The sequence below is a fragment of the Canis lupus genome, chromosome 10 (assembly GCF_048164855.1).
Source record: "Canis lupus baileyi chromosome 10, mCanLup2.hap1, whole genome shotgun sequence".
Classification (NCBI taxonomy): Eukaryota; Metazoa; Chordata; class Mammalia; order Carnivora; family Canidae; genus Canis; species Canis lupus.
The window spans coordinates 58,125,584-58,137,692 of record NC_132847.1 but is presented as its reverse complement, the minus strand read 5'-3'; positions in this window follow the sequence as shown (position 1 = coordinate 58,137,692).

The window sequence follows — 12,109 nt, the reverse complement described above, 5'->3', positions numbered from 1 at the left end:
AAGAGGAGGGGAAGGAGGAAGGGGATAGGTATGGGGATGGGGATGGGAATGGGTATGGGGATGGGGATGGGGATGGGGACGGGGAAGGGGAAGGGGATGGGGACGGGGAAGGGGAAGGGGATGGGGAAGGAGATGGGGAAGGGGAGGGGAAGGGGGAGGGGAAGGAGGAAGGGGAAGGGGAAGGGGATGGGGATGGGGATGGGGAAGGGGATGGGGAAGGGGAGTCTGCGAGAGGCGGGCGCGCCGCGGGCCCCACCGAGCGCCACGGATTTCTCTGTTTATCCCTCGAGGCTTCCTTTCAGCGTCTCCTTCCCCGGCAGCTGCTCTGTCAACAGTCCATATGCCACCTCCGCTACGGAGCAGCTTTCGAGAAGGAGCTGCCAACCCTGCAGGAGAACTTTTGACGAGGAGTTCAGGGGCGCGCGCGCGCGATCCACCCCCCGCCCCCAGCCTCCTCTGGTTCCTTCCTGCTCCTCCAGCCTCCCCCGAACCCCTCCGGGGAGCACGAGTGGGGCCCCCGGAGCCGCAGGCGCCCCGGGGCTGGCTTCCCAGCAGGGTGTGCACGTGGCAAGGAGGCCAGCTGGAGGAACAGGAGGGGACAGATGCCACGGGGGCCCAGATTTGTTCCTGCAGGAAGAATGCAAGGAGCTAATTGTCTCGTTACCGGGGATCGATCTCTCCACGGCCCCGCCACGCCTCGTGGAAAGAGCTCCCGGGTTTGTGCGTCTCAAACAGTAGGTGGGCAGCTCTGGGGAAGGAAGGGTGGGGGGAGGCTGGCCTTCTCGGCCTGTCCTGCAGCCTCGCTGCCACTCTGGGCGCCCCCAGGCCTCGGAAATACTGCTTCCAAAAATTCCACCGAGGCCCCACATTCTTTCATCTTAGTGGGCTACTGGAGGGACCTCCACCTTGGTGCCCCTCTCTCTCTCCCCCAAAACCCTAAGACTCGAACCTGTGCACTCCTTACCCCCTGTCACGGGTCATTTGCTCTGGTTTCCAATCCATTCCCTAACACATGCAGGGATGTGGGTCCTGGTCTGGCTCTTTTCTGCTACTGTTCTCAGCTCTTCCCGCTGCCTGGCCTTGGCCATGCTGGACTCCCAGCTGCCTGCCCTTGTGCATCTGACCCAGCATGGTGGGTACCACCCTTTGTGGCCCAGTCCAAAATCCAAAGTCCAAAATCCTCTTCCTTAGGCTTTCACTGTACCTATCTCCTGCCTTGCTAGCTTTAATTTCAGACAGCCTGGTATTAGCAGAAAGCTAACTGACCTTTGTGCCCCTCCTTAGTTTTTAGAGATTGCCACTCACACTCTCCCATCGCCTCTGCATAGGTGAAAGCCCTGTGATGTAGGCACCATGGCGCAGTTCCCTCCACTATACAGTGCCCTGGAATGGAAGATGGGAGGAATAGTTGGAACCCACGGCCCATGCCGCCTCCCCTGGGGGAGCCCTTGAAACACAGAGGACTAGACCCTACTTGTCTGGCCCACCCTTGCAGGCATAACTCAGGAGTCCTGGGTGTTGACCATTGCTGGGATCACCTTTCCCAGGCTCCTAGCTCCCATTCAGAGAATTCTGGCCTCACCGTCTCACGTGGAAGATACAGCTGAGCTGATCAGTAGGGACTGCACTTACAGTCGGTTACTGTGTGGTTAACCAAAGAGAAGGGGCTTACTTTTTCTCACTTAACAATGCTGCGTGGCCACACTAGAGCTACAAGATGGCTGCTCACTCCCAGGCCACTTGAATGTGGATTCAAGTTCCAGAGGGAAGGAAAGGAAGAAAGGAAGGAACAAAATGGAAGGAAAAGCACCCACATCAGGAAAGCGAAACCTGTCTGCTTCCAACAGGCTTCCTCTTACATTTCAGCAGCCAGAGTGTGTCACCTGGCTAGCCTCAGCTGCAAGGGAGACTGGGAAGTGGGGCTGTTCAGTTGAGCATATTGCCACCCCAAACTATATCAGGATTCTCTTATTAAGAAGAAGGAAAAGGGCCCAGATGTGTGATAGTGACTTAAGGTGTGTCTCCCTCACTAGAGAATGGGCTACATGAGGTCAAGGAGCATGTGTGTTTATGCCCACAACTGTGTCCCCAGACTCAAGCCTAGTGCCTGGCACGCCGTGAATATTCCATCAATTGGTAGAATGAAGGAAGAAAAGAAATGACTATTAGAGTCATCATTTTAAAAGCCTTTTTAAGATCTAAATGGACTCAAATGCCAGGCGCTAGAACTCCTGTCAATCTTTCCACACAGGTGGTATTTGCCAGAGTTCAAAGGCCCCTTCCCCTCCAGATGCTGGCGGCGTCCCCCTGTGTTCTCGATGTGTTACTGGGATGACCTCTAATGCACATTCTCAGATCACAATCAATCAAATCTGCAGTTGCTCATTCTGGGTTACCTGGGATATAGACTCCATATTTTAGTTCATAAATTAATAGCTGATTATGAAGCACAAGATAAAAGATACCCAACATTGGTACAGATCATCTGTAATTACAAAGACAGGATCGGGTGTGTCTATGCATAACAATTGACTGGAACTCAAGTTTTTAATGCAAATATTTATTGCTAGATACATATCACTTTGAGGAAAAGATAGTTTTATGTCTCTTAATAGAAAAGACACCTGCATAGATAAAAAATACCATCTTCATAAAATGCTGCAAATTTGATAAATGAATAGAAGCATAAAATTTACCCCAGAAGTGCTTTAGGATGAACAAGTTTTAAAATAGCTAAAATGGGTTTTTTTAATGACAAAAAAAGAGATGAGGGCACCAAATCAGAGACAGAAACCCTTTTTAAAAGATCACATCCTAGATGAACTATTTCTAGAAACAATGACATTGGTTTCATTAACCAGAACCTCCAGGAATGGGTCATGTGGACTCTGGGAAGGCTAGGACAGCCCCGGCCCCAAAGACATCAGGGGTTTTGATGACCTCTTCTTTTCCCAGTAGATTGCAACACGTGTCATGTCAGGGTCAGAGCTGGGGGTTCTGTGGACTCTTAATGACGTCAGCAATGTTTGTTGACTATACACACTAATACACTTCATTTCAATGCATTTGGGATTTCGCTGGTTCCACAGACTCTTGCTCCTTTGAGAAAATAAAAGTTCAGCCTTGTGAGCCTAATGTAGGAGCCTCCGCTTCAACTGTGCAATGACTAAAAGTGACCGTCCTATCGGCTCTTCTCAGTATGGTTGTGAGAATCACATAAGAAGAAAAATGTGAAACCGTGGTGTAGATGGTCACATGGTATATCAGTGGGGGCGGGGGGATTCCAGGGTCAGTAATGACTCATGAGGAGCATCCTAATGGGATTCTTTGCATTGAGGATCACATCTCCAGCACCGAAAGTGGAACATCTACCTATTAGATATTAGTGGTGTTCAGGTTTACAGTCATTCAGGCTCAAATAGGGAAGGACTGTTGTCACACTCACAGAAGCTTCATGATGGACGGAAGTCTGGAAATCTGAGCTCTCGTTCTGCATCAGACACCCTTGCCCTGTGACTCTGAGCTAGTTACTTTCATCCGTAAACCTCAGACTTCTCATCTAAAAATTGGACCTAGATGATCTCTGAGCACACTTCTAGCTCTAACCTACTAATGCTGATGCTGCAGAACCCAGAATCCCAGCACGGGATAGGGATGGAATTGGGAATTCCACCCTGACACCCTGACACCCTCTGGGACCCTTTCCGGCTGTCCCTGCTGGGCAAGTGTCGATATTTCACAGATGATTATCTCTAGCCTCTCGAGGGTACTCCTCTGACTCAGAACCTTCCAGAGCCACCTGGGAAGAACTAAGTGAAGGGTCTCAGGATAGGACAGAAATACCACTTCTGCTTTGAGCTGTGTGGAAAGGTTGCTGCCCACTGAGAGCATGACTGAGGGACACCAAGGTGACACTCCTGGGCTTCATCAAAATAGTTTCAAGAGCCTGCAAACAGGTGCTGGCTTGTTAAGAGAAATAATTTCTGTGGCTCCCCATTCTGACCACATTAGTCATTCAAGTGCTGAGGAACAATATAAATTCCTGTCATCCCAGTTTATGTGGCCACTAAGATTTATTCCAAGCGACAGGTCATTAAGGTTTCTTCTCTTTTTTTTTTTCCCTTGGATTCACTGAGAACTCATATTTCTGCTCCATGTTATGGACTGCTAACAGCTATGTTTTTGGCTGGGGAGTCAGCAATAAATCTGAATTTAATAAACTGACAAAAGATCGCTATCCCAGAGACAGTCTGAGCCCCTATTCTTTGTCTCCCTGTATAAAAACGCTTTTGTATTGAGACATCTTCCACATAAAAGTCACATTTACCATGTAACTATTCACCTCCCCTAGGAGATGACTTGCTGTATCAAGGCTGACCAAATAATTATGGATTGTTGGAGTCAGAAGGCCTGGTCACAACTGTGGTGGGTGGAGAAAGATCCAAACTCCAAGGTCTACCCATTCCTGAGGGTTTGACCTTGGCATATCATCAAATCCGAGCCTCGGTTTCTCTATCCATAGAATGGAAACTGTCATCTTCATCCTGTCTATTTCCCAGGGGTGCTGGGAAGGTTCGAGTTAAAGTAAGCACAGATGAAGCTCTATGTCATTGGAGCACATTGTGACCAACTCTGTTTGTTTTAAATTTTCAGCATGTTAGAGTTCACTTTCCGTGGAAAAACTGAGTTAGCAGCAAATGGACATCTAACCCTAGAGCACCAACTCCCTTTCCTGGTGTTCCTTCGGTTAAACCGTGCTTCTCCCTCAAGTGAAGGGAGAATACTTGCTCTTAGTGCAAGGTATAGGGGAGCAGTTCTCTGAAGTTTTCTGAGAAGCTTCAGCCCACTACAGACAGCTTGGCCATAGGGAGGCTTTAAGAACTTTCTGGCTAGGACTTGAGTTCACACCAACCTGTCATTGCACACTCTTCTTCGAAGCTGATGTTCTGGCTAAACTCCACAGAGCATTCTGGGTATCTGGGAGGCATCTCCTAAGATCTTAGCACGCCTTCCAGAAGGCAGCAAAACTATCTTAGGAGCAGAAGGTCAAATCCCTTTCTTACCAGGGCTTTCCAAAGCACCCTCAGAACTTAACTCTGCTCCCACAATTGTGGAGCAGAAAAAGACCTTTTAGAAGATTAGCATGCAAACAAATATGTCAAGCTGTCTATAAACTGCTGTCTTCAAACCTTCTATAAACTCCTGTCTGGATTTGTAAATAGCAACCATATAAGGATTTTCCCAGTAAACACTGCAGGCAGAAATGTATAGACATTTCTGAGAGCTTGTTTCTGACTAGTTGAGCAAAGCTTATTAAAGTTATATTGTGTGCTTTGTCACTCTTTACTGTTGTGTAACCTCAGCCATAAATCCTGAACAATTCTCATTTACCAGCTCTCTCGCTCTCTCTGCAGTCTCCAACCACAACTTGATGCAGATGGTGGAAAAATTCATCCTATTGACTAAAATTAGAAAATTCTAAAAATGGAACTGTTTTAAAAAGTAACATGTGCTGCTCTGAGCAATAGTGAGTCTCTCACCACTGGAGGTATGTAAGTAGAGACTGGAAAAATATCTACTTAATGGTCTAATGAGGAATTCCAGAAATCGGGTGGACAATCGGTTTAGACAACCTACAAGTTCCTTCAAATCAGAAATTCTGGGAATCAAAGACGTCCGTTCCCCTAAAGTTCTTCTGAAGTTCCCTGTGCCAAGCTATGTGCTGGGAGAGGGGAGAGGCAAAGTAAGCCCACCCCCGGTAACTCTCAGCAAGATACCAGCTTCATGAGAAGACAGACAAGCTGGCAGCTGACCCATATGCAAGGCAAAATGATGCAGTGTTGGCAAGAGGTGACCAACAGCCAGCTGTGAGATTGCAGACGTGGCTGAGATGAAGAACCACATGGGCTAAGAGACGTTTCCCTATAGATGCTTCCTTGAGTTGGAGGGCTCTGGGGGCAGGAGAATTGTCTAGACATAATAGCATATTTTATTGAGCACTTAATCGGCACCAGGGACTTAACAACTTGTCGTTTAACCTGTATGACACTCTTTTGAGGTAGGTACTATTGTTTTCCTCCTTTTGTTATGTTTTATTTCATTTCATTTTTTAAATTTTTGGTGTGGAGTGCTTGAACTCCAACTCGGTGCTTGAATCATAACCCTGAGATCAAGACCTGAATTGAGATCAAGAGTCGGACGCTTAACTGACTGAGCCACCCAAGTGCCCCATTCCCCCATTTTTATGTAGGGGAAGTCAAGGGTAAAGAAGTTTGGTGATGTGCCCAAGGTCGCAAACCCTAGTAAGAGGTCAGGCCCCAGTGTGAATGAGGCCATCTGCTTCCAGCCATTGCTCCTCTAGTCTAGTCTGCATCTAGTCTAGTCTGCTCCGTAGGCTAGTTCCTATCTCTCCCCAGGAATCAGCATCTCTATAAAAACAACGAAGGAGGAGATTCCAGAGAACTTCTGAGGACTGCCCTGCATGCCTTCATTCGGAAACTCTGTTTCTCTTTCTGAAAGGTTCTACCATGGGTAATAGCATCCACCTTAGAAATCATTGCAGGTCTTTGGGGGAAGTGAAATTATAAATGCCTGGAGTATAACATAATGAATAATAATTATATATACTTCAACCTTCAATTTCAATGTATTCAATGTTCCAAATATATCTTATAAATAAATATATCCATTTTTAAATTGACACAGTTGATCTTTTCTCTAGAATTTCAAAGATAGAGTCAATGACAGTCAAAGACCCCCATGTAGAATAGAACTTGGTTATTCACATGTAATTTTTTTGCAAAGCAAATAATCTGATGCTTCTACCCAATTTTTCAAACAAAAAATGACTCTCTTGACAGAAAGATTAAAATCCTCTCATAAATTGATTTTCAGTAATGTCCACATATATCCTAAAAGCAGATTAAAATCTAAAAATGTTTTTCCATTTAAAAAAAATCTGATTTAAGACTCAGCATTGCTGGATCACCATTGGGCACACTGTCAGTATTTTTTCCCAATTTAATTCATTGACCTCAACTAATTTTGGCACAGCTTGTAGGACATCACCAATTTCAATGATGATCTTCAGCACTTTAAAAAACAGCACTTCTGATTCAAATGTATCTCTAACCATATATCACGCATAAGGAATAAACTATACTCAATCCTTATCCTCTGTGGATTCATCACAACTAAAAACAAAATGAGGTATGATTGGCTTTTTTGTAAGACTTGAAGTTTAATTCCTCAACAAACACCTTATTTGACACTTGAGTATAGAACTGAATAAGGAAAAAAAATCCCAGTATTTTATCTGCAAATCATTTTTGGCAGTATTCCAAATGGAAGATTGAGGCAAATGTCTCCATTGGATGAATATATTTAATATCATTCTTTGTGGCTAAATGAGCCACTTCATATCACAATTTCACTTTTGTACATTCCCAGTCCAATATTATGTGTTGCAGGAAAATCCAGCTTGCAGGAAAATCCACTGCCTCTTTAATTATGTCAATATGATTTTACTGTAGTGTTATTCAATTTGAGAGACTCCCAAGGCATACTTGTTCTTCATTTTTAAACTACTGGTACTATAAGGAAGCTGCACTTCTCCTTTGCAATATGGAAAAATCCATGTGTTACTAATCTGTTGCTGTGTAACAAAGAATTCCAATTCTAATTCTCTTATTCTTATACATCTTTTGATCGTTTTGGCTTGGTGGCTGTAAGGATTTTTTCTATGTCTAAAGTCTAACAGTTATACTAGACTATGTAATAGAATTGATGTTTATGAGTAAATTTTCCCAGGTACCCAGTGTGCCCTTTCAATATGTAGATCCTTTATCTAAAAAGATTTTATTTATTTATTCATGAGAGACACACAGAGAGAGGCAGAGACACAGGTAGAGGGAGAACCAGGCTCCCTGCAGGAAGCCCAATGCGGGACTCAATCCCAGGACCCCGGGATAACAACCTGAGCTGAAGGCTGGCGCTCAACCACTGAGCCACCCAAGCATCTCTCAATATATGGATCCTGATCTTTTATTTTCTTAAAGTCTTCTATAATTATCCTCTTCAACGACTCCAATTATATGTATATTGTTTCTGCTTTGCCTGTCTACTATTTTACCTGCTTTTTCTTTGACCCTTTTGCTTCTTACTTTATCTTGTTTTTTTTTTAATTAACATATACTGTATTATCATTTTTAGAGGTAGAATTTAATGATACCTCAAGTTGCTTACAACACCCAGTGCTCGTTACCTCAGGTGGCCTCCTTAACGCCTAACCCCAGTTACCCCAATTTTATCTTGCTTTTATTCTGTAATCATTTCCCTGCCTTTCTTCAATTTCCCTAATTCAAACTTCATTTTAGTCCATTCTTTCTTGGCCACCTTTTAAAAGGACACCCAGTCTTGATTTATGGTATGATTTTGTCTTTTGTTTACATTTCTTTCTTGAATTCAATCAATTCTTTTAGATTCCTAATTCAAGGGTTCTCTTTTGTGTCCATGTATCAGTGCATAATACCTTTAAAGATGGCTTTTATTCTTTGAGGTTGGGGAAGAAATTTCATGTATTCCAATTTTGGGGTTCTCTCTTATTTGCAAGACTAAAATTTCTCCTTCACTTTTTTTCACCATTGCCACCAAATTTCCAAAAACCATCTCTCTCTACCCTTTCACATTCTTTTCCATCAAAGCCATACATTTTCAAAAACTGCTCCCTTTTAAAAAAAATTTATTTATCTATTCATGAGAGACACAGAGAGAGAGAGAGGCAGAGACACAGGCAGAGGGAGAAGCAGGCTCCATGCAGGGATCCTGATGTGGGACTCGATCCCTGGTCTCCAGGATCAGGCCCTGGGCTTAAGGCAGGCACTAAACTGCCAAGCCACCCAGGGCTGCCCCAAAAACTGCTCCCTTAAATCTAAATGTAAAACTATTTTATATTCCTTTCTTATAGCAGATCCTCTAATACACCAGAACTCTTAGGGTAGACTCTCCCTCTCTGGCAGTGATTTTAGATCAAGCATGAGCCTATCAGTATCTACCCTCTTCACTCTTTCATGTAGCATTTTCTCCTGCTGTCCTTGTTCTTTGTGAATGCCAGTGGGCAAAGTATGAGAGTTAATTTGCTACAACTTGGTGTTTCTTTAACCTAAATGTGGGTAAATCTGAAACGTGTGCATCCTTTTTTTTTTTTTTTTTTTTTTTACTTTTGCTGAAGACATGGACTTTGCGTGGTTTTATTTATCTTTCTTGTTCTGTGTTGTTTCTGAGATATTCAGATTTTTTGGCCATCATCTTAGCTACCCTTTGGGCTAATTTAGAATGCTTTAATTTAGAACACCATATCTTTCGTATGACCCTATCAACCATGAAGATTTCATCAAGCTTTATTCCCTGGAGTTTTCACTAAGAATCTGTTAGTTATTTTGTGTTTTCCAGACAAAATTATGGGACAATATTGAATATGCTTTTTTAAGAAGCATGCCTCTCAACCCACAGATTCTAGTATTGCCCTCCCCCACCCCAGGAGACATCCCACAGTTACAAATCTGAACTTAAGGTCCTCAGGTATGAGGGTGAACAAATAAAGCATCCACTGAGACCTTGTCCCTACATTGTGGCCAGTCTCCTTGTTTGTGTCTCAAACAAATAGCTCTTGTCTTTTGACATCCTAGCCCAGAGCAGCACTGAAGCAACTTTCCTACTTAAGAGGTATAATTTATCATCTGACAGAGTCTGGTGCAGATTATTACTCACCAGCCTTAAATGAGACAGAGTGGACTGATGAGAGCCAGCAGGGGATAATGAAAAGACAAAGCATTGGAAAGCAGAAAGCTGGGTCCTAGCCTCAGTTCTGCCCCTGGCTCACTGTTTAACCTGGAGTATGTCCCTACCCCGCTGTCTGAGCCTCAGCTTCCCCATCTGAACTGATACCTCCTGGAGACTTTAGGAGCTCCAAGGAACTCAGGCCTCTCCTAAAAGGGACTTTGGTTAGAAGTTGGCCTCATCATTAGAAACAACAAATATCCACTATTTGATTCGACATGGAGGGACCTGGAGGGTATTGTGCTGAGTGAAATAAGTCAATCAGAAAAAGACAAACATTATATGATCTCATTCATTTGGGGAATATAAAAATTAGTGGAAGGGAATAAAGGGAAAGGAGAGGAAATGAGTGAAAATATCAGTGAGGGTGACAAAACATGAGAGACACCTAACTCTGGGAAATGAACAAGGGGTAGTAGAAGGGGAAGTGGGCAGGGGGTTGGGGTGACTGGGTGATGGGCACTGAGGGGGCACTTGGCAGGATGAGCACTGGGTGTTATGCTATATGTTGGCAAATTGAACTCCAATAAAAAAAATTAAAAAAAAAAAGAAGTTGGCCTCATGGCGTCTAAGAGCTCTATAGGTTTCATGGAGTAGTGGCTACACAAGCAGGACAAAGAGAAGTCTAAGAGAATGGAGGGCTGAACCCTCACCCTACACTTAAATGAGAAAAGATGAATGAACACTCATAGTCATGTAGGCATCTAGCCCCTACTATATCACTCTAGCCAAGTGACCAACTAGTCTCTGCTAGCATACCACCAACAATGGTGAGCTCAATCTCATTAAAAGTATCACCTTTTACTTTATATGTGTAATGTAGTAAAGATGGAGAGAAGTGGGCACTTTAAGAGATATTCACAGAAAAAAGTGACAAAGGGAGATATCAAGGATGAAGTCTTGTTTTCTAACTTGTGGGAGTGCATGGATTAGTGGTGCATTCACCTCAACAGGAACAAATTAAGGGTGGTAGATGAAGATCCTGAGTTCACATGGACACATGACTTTGAGGAACCATTAAGACATCCAAGTCAAGGCAAGTGGCCAATGGATATTCAGATCCAGGGCTCAAAGGAGACATTCAGGCTGGGGATGAATAAGTTAGAATTGCTTTTCTAAAGATTGATAAATGTGGTCACTGAGGAAGATAGTATGAAATGAAAAGGAAGAAAAGAGCCTCAGAGGAGAGGTTGAGGGATACCAAGATTGAAAGCGTGGGGAGCATAGAATTGCTTGCCAGTCTGAGAAGTGAAGGAGAAAGCATGAAAGCACCACTTCAGAAATCACGGAGGAGGGTTTCGGGAAAGACAAAGTCGTCAGTATGTCATGTGCTGCTGAGGAGTCAAGCAAGAACTGAAAATGTCCACTGGGTACAAAGCAGTGGAGATGCCTGGTGACTCTAGTAAGGGTGGTTTTGGTAATTTTATGGGGACAGAATTTAAAGTAGAGGAGTTGAGGGCCAAGTGGAAAGTGAGGAAATGGGGCAGCAAGTGCACACAACTCTGTGGAAGCACTTAGCTGCAAAAGGAGGAGACGGATATGGGCAGTACTGGTGTGGGATGTGGAGCATTAGATGCTTTTTTAAATAGGAAGGCGTTTATCCTGGCTACACACCAAAGGCATGATCCAGTTGAGACAGAATCATTGAATACACAAGAAAGATCATTTTACTGATAGTTGCTTAGAAGGCAGGAGGAGATGGGCTCAAAAAAGGAGGGGAAAAAAAGGGTCGTTTTGTCTGTGTTTCAGAATTCTTAGGGCTGAATGTCTACCAAGGCTGTACAGTAAATAACTGGAGTTTTGGTTTGTTTTGTTTTGTTAAAAGGATCAGGTCAATTTTATAAAATTATGAGTTTACAATATTCTTTACATATATATTGTCTTCTCTTACTCTCTTCACACCTCAAAATTATTCAATTACTATGAAACATGTTTAACAATGTAACCAGTATCTACAAAAATTATGTTACCCGAGGGAAAGTATTATTTATTCAGGAAAATGGAATTTAAGTAGTTTAGAGAAAAAAAAACTGTTTTGGTATACTTTTCTAGAATATCCTTTATCTTCTGAATAACTTAAGGAAATCCAAATGGAAAATAAGACATCAACATTTGTGTGATGATGTGCCATCCTTTTCCTCAAAGTAGAACCCCTGAACTAACAGTGAACCAGACTTCTGTGGTCCTCGGTCATCACCCACATGGCCACCCCAGCCACCTGACTCCTTACAAAGTCCCTACTAGTGGCTTTCTACCCCTAGTTTATAGAAAC